The sequence below is a fragment of the Macadamia integrifolia genome, chromosome 7 (genome assembly GCF_013358625.1).
Source record: "Macadamia integrifolia cultivar HAES 741 chromosome 7, SCU_Mint_v3, whole genome shotgun sequence".
Lineage (NCBI taxonomy): Eukaryota > Viridiplantae > Streptophyta > Magnoliopsida > Proteales > Proteaceae > Macadamia > Macadamia integrifolia.
The window spans coordinates 22,766,596-22,783,533 of NC_056563.1; the positions used below are offsets into that span (position 1 = coordinate 22,766,596).

A 16,938-nucleotide genomic window follows, 5' to 3' on the forward strand; every position below is an offset into this window, starting at 1 on the left:
CCTTGGTAATTAGTCCGACATCAGTTGGGTGTACACAATAAAGTACAATCCAGATGGCTCAGTTGAACGGATCAAGGCCTGGTTGATTGTGAAAGGTTTCTACTAAGACCATTATTTTGAGACGTTCTCCCTACTTGCCCATCTAAATTTGGTCAATTTACTTGTCTCCTTAGTTGTGAATTTAAACTAGCCTTTATATCAATTGGATATCAAGAATGCTTTCTTATATGGTGATCTACATGAGGAGGTGTATATGGTGCATCCTCCAAGTTATGTTGCTTAAGGTGTGAATTCTTACAAAGTTTGTAAGATACACAAGGCAATTTGTTGCTTAAAACAATCACCTAGAGTCTGGTTCAGCAAGTTCAATTCAATTGTTACTTGGTGTGGAATCTTACAATGTTATTTTGATCACTTTGTTTTTTTTTTTTTTGTCGTCGAGATCTTAGAGTGAGTTTTAGTTGTGTATGTCAATGATATTATAATATCTGGAGATGATGCATCCGGAATTGCAAAGGTAAAATCTTATCTACATCAACATTTTCAAATGAAAGATATGTGTATCCTTGGATATTTTCTTGGTATTGAAGTGCTATAGAAGAAGAAAGGTATCAATCTATCACAAAGAAAATATGCGCTAGGCCTATTGTCTGAGATTGGTATGCTTGCCAACAAACTAGTTGATACTCTTATAGATCCACACTGGAAGTTTGGGACAAGTGATGATGAGGAATTTGATGATAAGGATTGGTATAGGAGACTAGTTGGGAAACTTTAATTGTACAAGACTTAATATACCCCTTTAAAGCTTAGAGGAAAATTCAATAGGACTGTTGTGCGACCAACCATGATGTATGGGGCAGAATGTTGGGCAGTTAGTAGTGTCAGATAGAGAAGCTATGTGTAGCTGAGATTAGGATGTTAAGCTGTATGTGCATAACTAAGAAGGTTAAAGGAAATGAGAATATTAAAGCTGATTTGAGAGTTGCCTTGATCAACGACAAGTTTCGTGAAAGTCGTTTGAGGTGGTATGGCCATGTTCAAAGGATGCCTGAGGATGCTTTAGTAAGGAGTAGTAGAGCTAGGGGCAGACGTAAAATGACTATTGGCGAAGTGGGGAAGAATGGCATGCATGGTCTCGGTTTTGTCCCAAGTATTACATTGGATTCCCATTTAGTTGAGATTCTCCTAACTTGTTGGGATATGCCTCATTCTTCTTACTCTCGTCTATCTATTGTCATCTTTTTTTTATCTAATGTCTCATCTTTTCATCTCTTCCTTCCCCCAATTCTGTTTGGATTATCATATATTGTTGGAATATGTGTCCTTGATATTGGGATAGGTGACATGGTTAGCTTATTACCTTTCCAAGTTAGATTAGGTTGTTTATCTTCCTAGTTAGATTAGATCACTAGTTTCCTAAATTAGAGTTATATTAAGATTGTATTTCCCATTCCATCTATGATTGTACTTGGATCTGTTTATTATAAATATATGATGGAGGGAGGCTGCTAGACAATATATAGGCTACTCCTCACCCTTGTCATCTCTCTTCTTCTTCCTCATCTGTCTTCTCTAAAGTTACTGGTTAAGATTTTTGGTTTTCTACGTGATATTAGAGGCAGACTGCCTGACAATATATATGGCGCATATGCCATAATATTGCTCTTGGGCATTTACATGTACCAAATTATTGCTTTAGTGGGACTGAAATCAAATCTTTGGGATTGATAATGTCTTTGGCACTGGTATTGGCATGTCATGGTCATTGGAGTTTGTTCTGTCTTATTGTCGTGAGGAGGAGATTAGACATTATTTTATTTAATGCTTTTAGTTATAAGATGCATTAGGATGTTGACTATTGGAATTCCTTGTTCACGTGTAATGCTACATATGGCGGGGGGGGGGAGATTGGGGATATTATCTGCTTTGCACAATTCATCAATTGGAGATTTTTATCAGTGAAGATTAAATATCAATTCGTGTCTTCAGTAATAGTTTTAGCTTTTGAAGGGCAACAGTAATGAAGGCGATTTTTTAAGATGAGGTGATCTCTTAAGGATCTAAGTTGTTGTCTTCCATATTTACCTTTTTTAAAGCATGATATGGTGTTTTGAAGATTGACTGTCCATCTTGTGCGATTGAATTGATTTTTTTCTTTGAAGATTGAGTTCTTCCCTTATATTGAAGATCAGGTCTTTCCCTATTGGAAATCAAATTCCGAAATTATAGGAGTGCATCTGTCATTGTAACTTATCTGCTGCTATGTTATTTTGGATTGCGGTTGATGATATCTACCATTTCTACAATTTTTGATTCTGCATTTTGGAGATTGAGTCTTCCTCAGACATTGAAGATCAAGCCTCATTGATGTAGATGCACGTTATGGAAGGAGATATGAGAGGAAGAAGGGTCCAACCAAGAAGGCCAATCGGACCCTTAGTCCACTTGAGTGGCTAAGTCATTAGTTATAAATAAAGGCCCATTGGGCCCATCGGCTAGGGGAGGTATTTAATTTGTTATTTTAATTATGTAGAGGCCCGTTGGGCCTATCGATTTTATTAAGTGGTATGCCCAGTCCAAATTGTCTTGGGACTTTATTTGTTTTTCACATAGGTTTATTATTCCTAGTCTTAGTATGACTGTAATTAGGAAGGTCCTGCCCTTTATATATAGAGGAGCTTATGTAACCCTAATTTTCAGATTTGAATAAAGAAAATTGCAATAATTATGTTTAGGCAACTGAGATAGTTGTGGGTGAGAAGCCCTGGCCGAGACAGCCACTCCTTTCCCACTTTATCTCCGTTTTTTTCTCCTTTATTCTTGCAGTCAATCACCCCTTATTCCCTGTCTACTGTTATTACTGTTAGCATATCAGTTCTGGCCACTAATTCTCAGAAACCAGAATCGACAGAATTGGAACCTGGGTTTTTGAAGACCTGCGATTTCTCTCTTTAAGGCATTCTGAAATCTGATTGAAGAACTACTGTTGGGGATTGTTCCAGAACTCTAAAGGGTCAATCGATCCTCTTCTTGAGGCTGTTCAAGACAATCAGTTGCTGGTTTTGAAGAGTCATCTCCTAGGGCTGGAATTCAAGAACTGCCATATCTTCAACCTCAACCGTCATAATCTTTTCAAACTCACAGGTTATTATTGCCTTCAAGGGACCTCCACTCGACCAGAAGTGCAACCCCATTGGAGCTACACACAGCCAGCCACACCTCTCTCTCTCTCCCCCAGCCACAGCTATCCTTAAGGCTATTGTGGAGCTGTTAATTTTGTACTTGGGGTTAACATTGTGGGAGTTAGTAATCTCTTACCAACTTCTGCATTAAGTGGTATCAGAGCTATGACTCAGACAGAATAACCCCAACCCACCATTCAAGATGTGATGAAAGCAATCCAAGCCTTGTCTACGAGGATGATCGACAGTTGGCTGACCTAAAAGAGAGTACTGCTGCTCACTCTAACACATAACCAATTGTTGCCCAAACTAATGTTCAACCTACTGTTAATTACGTTGGTAATGTCCCCAGAAGAGTCACTATGCAACCTAGAAGGAATGTCCAAGCTCGGAATGAGTATGATGAGTGTGACAATCAGCTTTATCAACATGATGACACATTCAAGGTCAAGTTAGAATTGAAAGAGTACAATGGGAGACACGATCCCTTCTACTACCAGGACTGGGTAACTTCCTTTGATGACTACTTCCGGTGGTACCGCATGGCTGAAGAAAGAAAAGTCCAACTGATTGTCTTAAAGAATTTGCTAAGACCTCTTCCAAAACAACCACTGAGCAAAAGAAGCAACCATGCAAAGAAAATTTCAGCAAGAAGAACACTTTAGACAACAAGCTATGCGTGCTGCCCCATAGGGAATCCCTGACCACTAGTGAAGAAACCGGCCTAATCATAGCTCTTATTACCAATGTTGCTGAACCGGTGATAGGTAAAACATCGCCCACAGATCAAACAATTACTTGCTGATTTTTTAGATTTGGTGCCAGAGGAATTGCCTGATAAACTACCACCGATGAGGGATATTCAACATGCCATTGACCTTGTGTCTGGGTCAGTACTCCTTAATTTTCCCACTTGCACACTTGCCGTCTCAGTCCTACAGAGCATGCCGAGCTCAAGAGACAAGTGGATGACTTATTAAAGAAAGGGTTCTTGGTTGAGAGCATGAGTCCATGTGCAATACCAGCCCTATTGACACCAAAGAAAGATAGATCATGACATATGTGCATTGACAGCCGTGCTGTAAACAAAATCACGGTAAAGTACAGATTTCCTATTCCTCGTTTGGATGATATGCTTGACATGTTGACAGGAGCCTCCATCTTTTCAAAGATTGATCTACGGAGTGGCTACCATTAAATTTGAATTTGTCCAGGGGATGAATGGAAAACAGCCTTTAAAACAAAAGAATGCCTGTATGAGTGGAAGTTTATGCCTTTTGGTCTCACCAATGCACCTAGCACTTTCATGAGGGTGATGACACATGTACTACGACCCTTCATCGGCAAATTTCTCGTAGTATACTTTGATGATATACTAATATACAGCAAAGCACAAAATGAACACTTGGAGCATCTGAGACGTGTCATGAGAGTACTACGGGCAGAAAAGTTGTACATCAACTTGAAGAAGTGTTCCTTTATGCAGCCCAAGGTCATCTTCCTAGGCTTTATTGTGTCTTTACAAGGCATAGAAGCTGATCCGGAGAAGGTAAAAAATGGTGTTGATTGGCCTATTTCAAAGACCTTGACCAAGGTTCGTAGCTTTCATGGTCTTGCCTCGTTCTACCGATGATTCATCCGAAATTTCAGCGCCGTTGTAGCCCCAATTACATAATGCACAAAAGGGGAAAAAGTTCAATTTCAATGGACTTAGGTAGTTACTAAAGTTTTCAACTTGATCAAACAAAAGATGACAGAAGCACCAGTGCTTAGACTACCCAATTTTGATCTTATGTTTGAAGTGGCTACTGATGCATCCCATGTTGGGATAGGAGGGGTGCTTATGCAAGAGGGCCATCCGATTGCCTTCTACAGTGAAAGGTTGAATGATGCAAAAAGAAGGTACTCTACTTATGACTTAGAACTCTATGCCGTTGTTCAAATTCTCAAGCATTGGAGGCATTACTTAATTGGCAAAGAGTTCGTACTCTATTCGGATCATGAAGCACTCAAATACTTGCACTCACAAAAGACCATTAGCGATTGGCACGCCAAATGGATATCATACTTGCAAGGATATATTTTTTCTCTCAAGTATAAAGCTGGAAAAGATAATCAAGTGGCTGATGCACTTAGTCGAAAGGTGGTAATGATGAATACCTTCATAGTACAAAGTGCAGGAGTGGAACACTTCAAAGAGGAGTACATTGACGATGCTGATTTTTCAGAATTATTCAACAACCTCCAAGGGGGAGGACGGGATGACAAATTTGCTATACATAATGGGTATCTTTTCAAAGGCACTTGCCTTTGCATCCCAAACACCTCTTTGGGGCATCACTTGATTCGAGAGCTATATGGAGGAGGAATGGGTGGACACTTTGGCAAGGATAAACCATATTCCATGATGAAAGACTTATACTTTTGGCCTAAACTCTTAAAGGATGTACATCATGTGATACAGAGATGCCACACTTGTCAACTTGCTAAAGGAGAAAAAGAAGAATACAAGATTGTACACACCGCTGCCCGTTCCACACGCACCTTGGCAAGGCATAAGCATGGGCTTTGTCCTAGGCTTACCACCTACATGGGAAATGTATGATTCCATATTTGTGGTAGTGGATCGTTTCTCCAAGATGGTGCATTTTATCCCGTACAAGAAGACTCTTGATGCAAGTCACTTAGCCAAACTCTTTTTCAAAGAGATAGTGCGCATATATGGTCTACCACAGACAATTGTTTCAGATAGGGATGTCAAGTTGATGAGCTACTTCTGGAAGACCCTATGGCTGAAAACTAATACTAAACTCAAGTTCTCCACTGCATTGCATCCTCAGACAGGCGAACAGACCGAAGTGGTGAATAGAAGTCTTGGCAACTTATTTCGATGTCTAGTTCGTGACTATGAAAAGACTTGGCCATCTATATTGGACATTGCTGAATTTGCTTATAACAGTTCCGTCACCACACCACAGGTCGTACACCATTTGAGGTTGTTCTTGGACTGCAGCCACAACGACTGGTTGACTTGGTACCTTTGTCACCCCAGGCCCATATTAGTGTGGAAGCCGACGAGTTCTTTAGACACATCACGGAGGTACATGCTGATGTCTGTCGTCGCATTGCTATTAGCAATGACGGATGCCAAGCAACTGCTAATTGACATCGCCGCTATGTGGAATTTCAGCCTAGTGATGTAGTAATGGTTCGAATTCCACTTGAGAGGTTTCCTCCTGGTACGGTGCACAAGCTCTGTCCTCGGAACATGGGTCCCTACAAGGTCTTGAAGCACATTGGCACTAATGCTTACATGCTAGAGCTACCTCCTACTTTGAAGATCAACAATGTCTTCAATGTAGCTGATATAACGATATACTTGGGACACCATTCTGATGAAGGTGATATTGAATACATCCTCAAGCTTCCCCAATTTGCAAACACCAAAGATGATATCATTGAAGATGTTCTCGACAACAAGTTCACCCCAGTTCGTGGGGGCAAAGGTTACTACTCCTTCCTCATCAAGTGGAAAGGACGACCATGAGAAGATTGCACTTGGATCCATGCTGATGACTTTCGACGTTTTGACACGGATCTCTATGAGCACTATATGTCCCTTACCCGTTCATTGGAGTTGAATGATTCTAAGAAAGGGGGAGCTGATGTAGATGCACATTATGGAAGGAGATATGAGAGGAAGAAGGGTCCAACCAAGAAGGCCAATCGGACCCTTACTTAGTCCACTTGAGTGGCTAAGTCATTAGTTATAAATAAGGGCCCATCGGCTAGGGGAGGTATTTAATTAGTTATTTTAATTAAGTAAAGGTCCATTGGGCCTATCGATTTTATTAAGTGGTATGTCCAGTCCAAATTGTCTTAGGACTCTATTTGTTTTCCACATAGGTTTATTATTCCTAATCTTAGTATGACTGTAATTAGGAAGGTCTTGCCCTCTATATATAGAGGAGCTTATGTAACCCTAATTTTCAGATTTGAATAAAGAAAATTGCAGTCATTATGTTTAAGCAACTAAGATAGTTGTGGGTGAGAAGCGCTGGCCGAGACAGCCACTCCTCCCCCACTTTATCTCTGTTTTTTCTCCTTTATTCTTGCAGTCGATCACCCCTTATTCCCCTGTCTACTGTTATTACCATTAGCATATCAGTTCTGGCCACTAATTCTCAGAAGCCAGAATCGGCAGAATTGGAACCTGTGTTTTTGAAGACCTGCGATTTCTCTCTTTAAGGCATTCTGAAATTTGATTGAAGAACTACTGTTGGGGATTGTTCTAGAACTCTAAAGGGTCAATCGATCCTCTTCCTGAGGCTGTTCAAGACAATCAGTTGCATGTTTTGAAGAATCAGTTAAGATTCTCTCTCCTAGGGCTGGAATTCAAGAACTGCCATATCTTCAACCTCAACCTTCAGAATCTTTTCAAATGCACGGGTTATTATTGCCTTCAAAGGACCTCCACTCGACCAGAAGTGCAGCCCCATTGGAGCTACACACAGCCAGTCGCACCTCTCTCTCTCTCTCTCTCTCTCTCTCTCTCCCAGCCGCAGCTATCCTTAAGGCTATTGTGGAGCTTTTAATTGTGTACTTGGGGTTAACATTGTGGGAGTTAGTAATCTCTTACCAACTTTTGCATTACTTATCCTCTTGTAGATCATGTACTGCACATGTTGATGATTATCTACCATCTATTTTGTTTGTTGTTGATGGTTCGACACAGAATTTTTTATCTATTGATGCTATTGATGTTGTTGTGCTTGAGTTGATATTGTTACTGGTTTTTATGGTGGTTGATTGAAGTTCCCTTTGTTCTCATTGGAGTCTACAACTGTTATTCAAGATTGATGTTACATTTGTTTTTCAATTCTCATTGGTCCAACCTGGAGCTTTATTTTGATATATGTATACTCCAGCTTGAGGGAGAGTGTTGGAATATGTGTCCACAATAGGGTGAGAGTCTCTATCCCGACATGGTTATCTTATTACATTTCCAAGTTAGATTAGGTTGTTTACCTTCCTAAATTAGAGTTATACTAGGATTGTATTTTTCATTCCATCTATGATTGTACTTGGATCTATTTATTATAAATATATGATGGAGGGAGACTACTAGACCATATAGACTGCTTCTCTCCATTACCATCTCTCTTCTCTCAAGTTATTGGTTAAGATCTTTGGTTTTCTACATATATATATATATATATATTTTCCGGATCCAAGTAGCCAACCCCATTAGATTGGGATAAGGCTAAGTTTGTTGTTGCAAGGGAATCATTTATCATCCTCACCAACATATTGATCTGGTCGGATATTTTGATGCGGATTGGGCTGGTTTTGACGGTGATAGGAGATCTATCACGGGTTATTGTACATTTATTGGTGCCAATCTTGTCACCTGGCGAAGCAAGAAGTAAATGATTGTGGCTAGATCTAGTGTGAGGTGGAGTAGAGAGCTATGGCTTATACTGTAGCCGAGTTGATGTGGTTTAAGTCACTTCTTCGAAAGTTGGGATTTCCGGTTACTAAACGTATGAAGAAGTTTTGTGATAATTAAGACGTTATTCATGAAAGGACGAAACATATTGAAGTTGATTGTCACTTTATGATGAAATTGATTTTGCTCTGTTCGTTTCTTTCACAAATCAGTTGGGTGATATGTTTACAAAGCCTTTGTTTTATCCTGCTTTCCAAAAGGGTTGTTCCAATCTAGGGATGGGTGATTTATATGCTTTACCTTGAGAGGGAATGTTAAGTTGGTCATGGGTGATATATATGCTTCAGCTTGAGAGGGAATGTTATGTGTTTGTACTTTGTAATATACTACAAGAGTATTATGGTCTAGTCCCTGCGGTAGTCAATTGTTAGTCATTAGTTGGAGTTTTGCTAGTAGCAATTGTTAGTAGTTTGATTCTATTGTTTTTCTGTTTGTTAAGAGTCGGTATTGTATTTAGTGTTTGAATCATATATATGCAAGGGGAGATTGCCGAGAGGTTTATTAACTGTTCTCTCTGCCTACGGCTGTCTCAGTTCTTTCTCCTTCTCTTCTTCTCTCTTGTTCACTGTTATTAATATTGGTATCTTCTTCTAGTCTTGTCCTGCAATTCTTCCTCTTGTGTACTTCTGAACCGCATCACTAAGTGGGTATATTTGGATTTCCTTTGGGTTTTTTTGGGAGGGGGTGGATGGATTACTACCTGTTTATAAAGTCAAGAACCCTAAGATCCATTTTTTCGGCCGATGCTTCAATTTCTGTAAGTTTTTAACTTTTGAAGACGAGAAATGTTGTTATTTTTGTACAGACATATAGAAATGACCATCAATATTGGATGATTTTGATTGAGAAGGGTGCAATGCCATTGTGTGAAATATTGTTAGTGGCAATTGTTAGTAGTCAATAGTTAGTCATTTGTTGGAGTTTTGTTAGTAGAAATTGTTAGTAGTTTGAGTCTATTGTTTGTCTGTTTGTTATGAGTTGGTATTGGAATTAGTGCTTGGCTTATATATATATATGCAAGGGGTGATTGCCGAGAAGTGTATTAACTGTTCTCTCTGCCTGCGACTGTCTTAGTTCTCTCTCCTTCTCTTCTTCATCTTCTTGTCTCTTGTTCACTGTTATTAATATTGGTATCTTCTTCTAGTGTTGTCATGCAATTCTTCCTCTTGTGTACTTCTGAACCGCATCACTAAGTGGGTATATTTGGATTTCCTTTGGGTTTCTTTGGGAGGTAGTGGATGGATTATTACCTGTTTATAAAGCCAAGAACCCTAAGATCCATTTATTTTGCTGCATCTTCAATTTCTGAAAGTTTTTTACTTTGAAGACAAGATATGTTGTTATTTTTGTACATGAATACAGAAATGACCATCAATATTGGATGATTTTGATTAAGAAGTGTGTAATGCCATTGTGTGAAGTTGGGGCTCAGTTCAAGTGCAGTCCCAAGAGCTTAACACTCAATTCATCACCGAACCCACCCTACCCAAGAGTCAAAATTAGGCGCCCAAACCTGAGCCCAAAAGTATAGTTTTTTTCTTTTTTCTCTAAGCTAAAAGTAAGTAAAAATAAGTATTGAAAGATTCAAAATCAGTTCTTTACTCATGTGAATCTATCATTTATGCTCAATTCTCAAACTGTTGAACCGAGCACATTATTATTTTGTTTGAGCCCTCACGAGCCCATTTCAAGTGAACCTTGGCTCTTGGGATCAGCTGAAGCTCATCCCAAGCCCTTAGAGACTAGGAAAACCAAGTCAAGACTCGAGAGGTCAGGTTGGGTTTCGATTAATCGTGGCCTGAATAGTTCCCAATGTGAAAGCAAGACTACTGCTGCCTCTTCATGCTCAGGATATTCCATTGGGATCTTGTTGCAATTTTGCATTTGATAGAACATGTAACCCTGATGCCTTGTTAGCTGGACTGTTTTGTTTACTTTACATAAGGTTTTTTTGTTGGTTGCATATCATTCATTTGTGGGTTGGCAAGTAAAGAAACCCAATCCTAGAGAACTGAATCCATATTTGAAAGACAATGGAAGTGTTTACCCAGAAAAAGGAAATGGGACAAATATTGGTAGGGACCAGCTTTCGTCTTCTTCAGTTGTTGGAGATGGTGGAGCTAGCTGGCGACTGAAAGCCTTGAAGCATGTAAAAGAGAAAGCAACTAGGGAAGGGTGCAAGATTGATGAGGTATATTGACTTATTTTTCATTGCAAAGTTATGGTACATTGGTTTATTTCCATATGATGGTTATACATGTGATTTTTTCAGGTTGTTGAAGAACGCTGGGGATCTCTTTGGCAACTGGTTGTTTCTGCAGCATCTCGTGCAGCTGCTCCTTCTCGTGCTCATTTGGGTTCCATAAAAGATAGGAAAAGAGGTAGCAAAAAATCATAAAAATGTGGCAGATGATCAAAGCAAGAATCCAAAAAAGTTACCTGGAGAGAGCCGAGAGTATTTAAAGGATATTTCTCTCTGGCATTCTGAGATGAGGGGGCCTAGAGTTAATGATTCCTTATCTTGGAGGAAGAGCAAGGGTCAAAAGATGTCTACTGAGGGTGCTGCGCTCAACTCTGCTGCAACATCTAGCATAAATAAGTTTGCAAATGATGGAAACTTTATTCTTCAATTTTTTCATCACCAGAACAAAGATGATGGTTCAATGGGTTCATCTCATGCAAATTATGAGAGGGATAAGTATACAGAATCAGTAGTGGTTTCGTCTAAGACCGACATACCTAGTGAAGATGGTCCTATTATTACACAAGGATTGAGTGTGAATCAGTTGGCAGCCAAGGCATTGCAGCTTCGTATGAAAGGAAGGAATGAAGAAGCTGAGAGATTTATGGTGAATGATGAGACTCTTTATGTAGTTTTCTCAATTTTTGGTACTTTTTAATCAGAGTACTATCATTGAGGTACTTCTTATTAATTGCTAATAAGTAGTGTGATCATAGGAGTAAATTGTTATGGCCCATGATGCAATTGTAATTTAAATCAAGAATTGCATTGAACTATACTTTTGTCTTTTTTAAAGGAAATATTATCTGGATGCTAGCTCACGATGAGCTTAGGACAGTGGGTGTCAAATGTGGAAATTATCTTGTTACAGAAGTCTCAGAATAAATTTATTGGAGTTGACCTGAAACAGATTCTTGATTGAGTACTTACGACACTTGGCCTAAATGTTTTTGTGCAAAGAGTTTTTGGCTTGAATACTAGAAGGAATTACTTCGTCCACTTTCATTTTGTGGCATTGAAAATGGGTTCACATGATTTATACAGCCTATAAGCTTCAACTTCTTTTCCGGACTAACATGTTCTTGGATTTGGATATTTTGGTGGGAAACTATGGTGTCTAGTTTGTGTATTTGGTGGGGGAAAAGAGTCTTGAGTTTGACATATGTATGACTGTAGGGAAAACAAATGCACGTATAGATTGTAGAGAATTTCTTAGTTGCTAAGAGTCGCAACTTATTCTTGTAGTTTAATTGGAGTATTTCTTTCTTTTCGCAGAAAGAATCAGAGAACCTGAAGGGGAAGCAGGATGGTGGAGATGGATTTGTTAGCCAGGGAGCTGACAAAACTTAAAAAAGGTAGATATGTATTCTAATTTATAGTAAATAATAGGTTCTGCCTCTTATGTATCGTTGTTTATAAGAATAATTATTCTTGAGGAATTGTATTTGGTTTACCAGACATTTTATATTTTTGTCTATGTCTTCCCATTCCTGGCCAAATTCAGATATTCCTTTACCTTTGCTTTTCGTTTCAGTCAGATTTTTTCCTCTTTAATTTATTCCCCACTCCCAAAAAAAAAAAAAGGGATGAGAGATTTTTTACTCTCAATTGATGCCAAATATATATATTTTTTTATCTAACTACAAGTGTTTTTTTTAGGGATGTTTCTCTTTAAACGAAGAAAAAAGAGGAAGATGCCGATGCACATTTGGCTCAAAAAATAATGCAGAACAAAAAATTCCGAGTGTCTGGTCAGGCTGATGATGAATAGGATTTTGATGATGGCCCTAGACATAAGCGAAAACAAAAGAGAGTAGAGGGGCCTAATCACAAACGAAATGATTGTAGAATTTCAAGTCGCATCTTGACTCAGCAAGAGTGCTGCCAATTTTTTTTGGAGAACCCAACAAGACCAAAACATCTTCTTGTTTTGATAACAAATTTCATACTTGATGCTACCACCCTGGCAGCCTGTTGTACAAGGTCATTGCTGCATTTTACCTGTGCTGGTTAGTGCGTTGTACTTTTCTTATCCTTGTTTTTCATGCATTTTTCATGTTTGATGAATAACATACTAAGATAGAGTTTATGGAAATTTTCAATCAATGTATTGGTTTAGTGCCACATTGACCACCCACTAAAGAGTGAAGACAGGTTTCCAAGCCCTAAGGATACTATATACTAATCATGCTAAAAATGATGCCCCTTCCCCTGCCCCTATATTAAATATATATATATATATAACATGCGTTCACTCTTTAGTGATAATGTTCTCTGTCCGGGCGCATGTTCTATGCTTGGACTTTGAAAGATCTATTTTGTCACTTGGCCAACTCATTTGGACTAAAGCTGAGCATGTGAGCAGGGAACCTTTGGTTTGGATTTCTGTTGAAATTTTTTTGGCCCCATCTGACCAACGACATGTCAATATTTGTGTTATCCAAGAAAAACTCTCCATTTTGTGTGTTTGTCCCTCCCTCTCTTTTATTACTCGTCAAAATTTGGACGGTGATGACTATCTTTCCCATATACAGCATGAATCAGCCACAAGAAATGTTGGCAATAATGTGTGGGAGGAAATTCGCAACTTTAAAAATTGCCTCATCATGATGTTTGCAAAGCAAGAGAAGGATGTAGTTTTCCTTGAAACTGTTATGGGATTGGTGCAGCAACGACGCCATTGATTGGGTGGAGGTGCATTCCCTTACCACAAGATATAGTGAGGCAAGCTCCTCTTTATTTTTAAGAAGGTCAGCTTTATAATTTATCATTAAGTATATCACAGTTCTGCTTATTGTATATGTTTAGTTTGTAAATAGATGTCCTTGAATTTCTTCCTTAGAATATATATGTAAATTTGCTTCTTGTTTCTTCCTGAATTTGCTGTTCTTTCCTCTTTCTTGTTGAAATGACAAAAGTTTAGTTCAAAAGGGAGAAAGGATGTAAAGGGATGGAGTTTACTATATGGAAGCTGGATCTTTGTACAAAAGAATAAACAATAAAGAAAAGTCTGGAAAGTTTGTGAACTGAAAAATAATATTCTAAGCTTCATAAGACTGGATTAGGATTATGTTACAATTGGATTATGTTGTCATCTTGCCAAAGGCAAGCCAAGGCACTAAGTCAGGTTGCACATTCCAGCTATTTTTTCCGTATTCAAGCTATTGTTCCTTCGTCTTCTGGGTCTTGGCACCTTGATACATAAGCTGACTGGTTGCCTTGGGCATTAAATCTGCCTTGTGTGATGAGGCTTTGACAACTATAAATTGAATGTTTGTCACCTCTTATGAACAAGCCTAGTTTAAACTTGTTTCACTAATTTTTGTTGTCCTGGTAGTTCAAAACAAGTGTATTCAATGTCAAATTTGAGGCCATATGTGTAGTGCATCACCTTCGCACTCCTTTCTTGGATGAAAACTCATTTCATTTATTGAAAAAAAGAATGCAGTCCATAAGCTCTAGATAGGCTATGTAAATGGAGAGACTTGAATAAGGTAAAAAAAACATAATACTTTTTTCGAAATGAAAAAGATAAAGAATATTGTGCCCTCAACTCGAATAGAAAGATTATTTTTGTCGAGGTTTGTTTTGATCCTTTTCAATTGCATCTTTAGATTTTGATTTTGGAAGCTTTCAAGTTCTTGATAGTATTCGTACTTGAACTTTAAGGTAATTTCCTGTAACTAATGGTTCTTGAAGAATTCAATTAGACTAGAAGAACAAGAAACATTAAGAAAGCTTCCAGAAATGGTTGATTATTGATGTTTCTTCTGTGCCTTTTATCAACCACATCGTCTTTTCTCATATTACTGATGAAATCCTCTTATGTTTTGAATACCTTCTTTGTTTAAATGCTTTATATTAATTTTCGATGAGTTTGTTTTTTGTGTACTTGGCTCTCAATTATTTGGATTTCAGGCAATCGATGAAGCTGAAGATGACTGGAGCCAGCACAATGCAATTAAGCTTATTGACACAAGCGAGAAGGGTTTACGTGGTTCAATCCCTTAGGATTTCCCTTACTTCCATGTTGAGATTCGTCTAAATAAGGGGTTAGTTCATGTGATCGATGATGAAAAACAATTCAAAAGCAGCCTTGGCCTAAATGTTATCAGAGGCATGCTACATCTGGCAGAAGAAGACATGTATTGTAGCCGGAAGTATGATTCTGTCGACATACAAAATCAAGCAGTCCCGAGCTTTGGCCGAGAATGGGGGCCTTTTGATTGGACCAAGCAGCTTGACTAAAGGTAACTAAATCCTTTCTTGTGTCCAATTCTTGCCTACTTGGAGAATCATGAGCATTTGAAAAATGTAATTCAGAAGAAGTTCTTCTTCTCAGCTAGATGGCATGAAACATATTGACTATGAGTTGTATGGATAGGTTAATTTGAGAATTAGCAATTTTCAGTATTTGAAAGATTTTCCTCTTTAGAAGACTAACTGTGAAGGAACTTTTTGGATATTACACAAAAGTGTACTCCATGTTTGAGAATGTGAGGCCCAGAAGGTAAATTTTCTTGTGATTCATTGACCATTAGTGTGCCACATGGAAAGATGATTTGGCAAGTCCAACAATTGAATAGGAATGATATGGTGTAGACTGGCTATATGTGAAACTTAAAAGCATAACTCAATCATTTATCCTTCTTGTATTGTATCTTTCTCTTGTATCTTTAGTCATTCATTTTGTCATACAAAAAGTAATGAATGTGGGCGATATTTAGCCTAGTGAAATATTACGTTTCACTGTTTGCCACATAGTAGTACATTGGTTTGTTTACGTGATTGAAGACCCTACATACATCTCAATGGCTAAATTTTAGTCCAAAGAAAGCAAGGGAAATTGTTTAGACTCTGATTCAAAATTTTAGTAAAATGGCATCAAATGGAGTTACAACTTGCAACTCATTGTTCCAGCTGTATGGCTGTATACTGCAACTATGTTAGCAGACCCCTAAAGCTTCCAAAGTTTCTCATATGGAAGCTACTTTCTAAGGTGTGCTTTTTAATTTTATTTATTATTAAGGATAAATATCCATGAAACAAATGAATATGATGTTTTCAAAAGCTAAAAGATAAATTTGAGCCATCTATTTTTACTTTTATTATTATTATTATTATTTTTTAATATAAATTATCTATTCGCACTAAGAGTTGGGAGGTTGCAATTCGAACAGCTCAAAATGTGCTAAAGCCAGGAACCAATGACTCCATGAGAGCATTCTCTCTCGATTCCTTGGGAACCGTCCAAAGTAAATCCTACGGTAACCCATCATTATGCATTTTGTCCCTGTATCCTCTGCCTCACTGTGCTGCTTCATCGCACCCCATTTCAGTTCTTCACTTGCGCTTTCTAAGTTTCCAAAGCTTCGGAAAGTCCATATAGATTTAGAGCTCAAACTGTCGAACAAGCCCAACAAGCACTAACTGAGTATCTTCATTCCACAAGATACTTATCCTTTACCCTGGCTGAGCACATTAGCAAGAACCTTGTGGTTTCCCCATTTGAACTTATCTCAATGGTTGAATTCTCGACTTCCAATTTTTTCAGGAATTTCCAAAAGTTCCTTAGGTACCATCCCATCAACGAGATTGTGTTCTTTTTCGAGAGTATTGGAATCCCTCCCACGGAAATCAATGGTTTCTTGTTGCGTCACGGGTTCTTCTTATCTGATGATGGGAATATTTTGATGGTTGCTCATGTGCTTTCTGCTTTTGGGTTCCCCTAGAACATGCTTGGAAAGCTGTATGTGGAGGAATTTTTTTTCAATATTCGTTTAGACCCCATATGCTCTTATTTCTAGACTTAAAGGTTTCATAGAGTTTGGGTTTGATAATGTTTCAGTAGCTGGTATATGTTTGGCTTCCCCTTTCGTACTGGGTGGGGAAGATGAATTGGTTGGTCCAATTGATGCGCCAGGGAAAAGAATAGAAGAAGCCTCTAACTCCTTCGTGCATGCTCCACTTGGCTCGGGGCAATATAGCTCAGTTTGTAGAGC

The 16,938-nt window shown here is 38.4% G+C and overlaps 1 pseudogene; it reads left to right on the forward strand.

The window, feature by feature from the left end:
• LOC122084634 overlaps positions 1–15,619 on the forward strand; it is a 30,349-nt pseudogene extending 14,730 nt beyond the window's left edge.
• Positions 15,620–16,938: the final 1,319 nt, after the last annotated feature.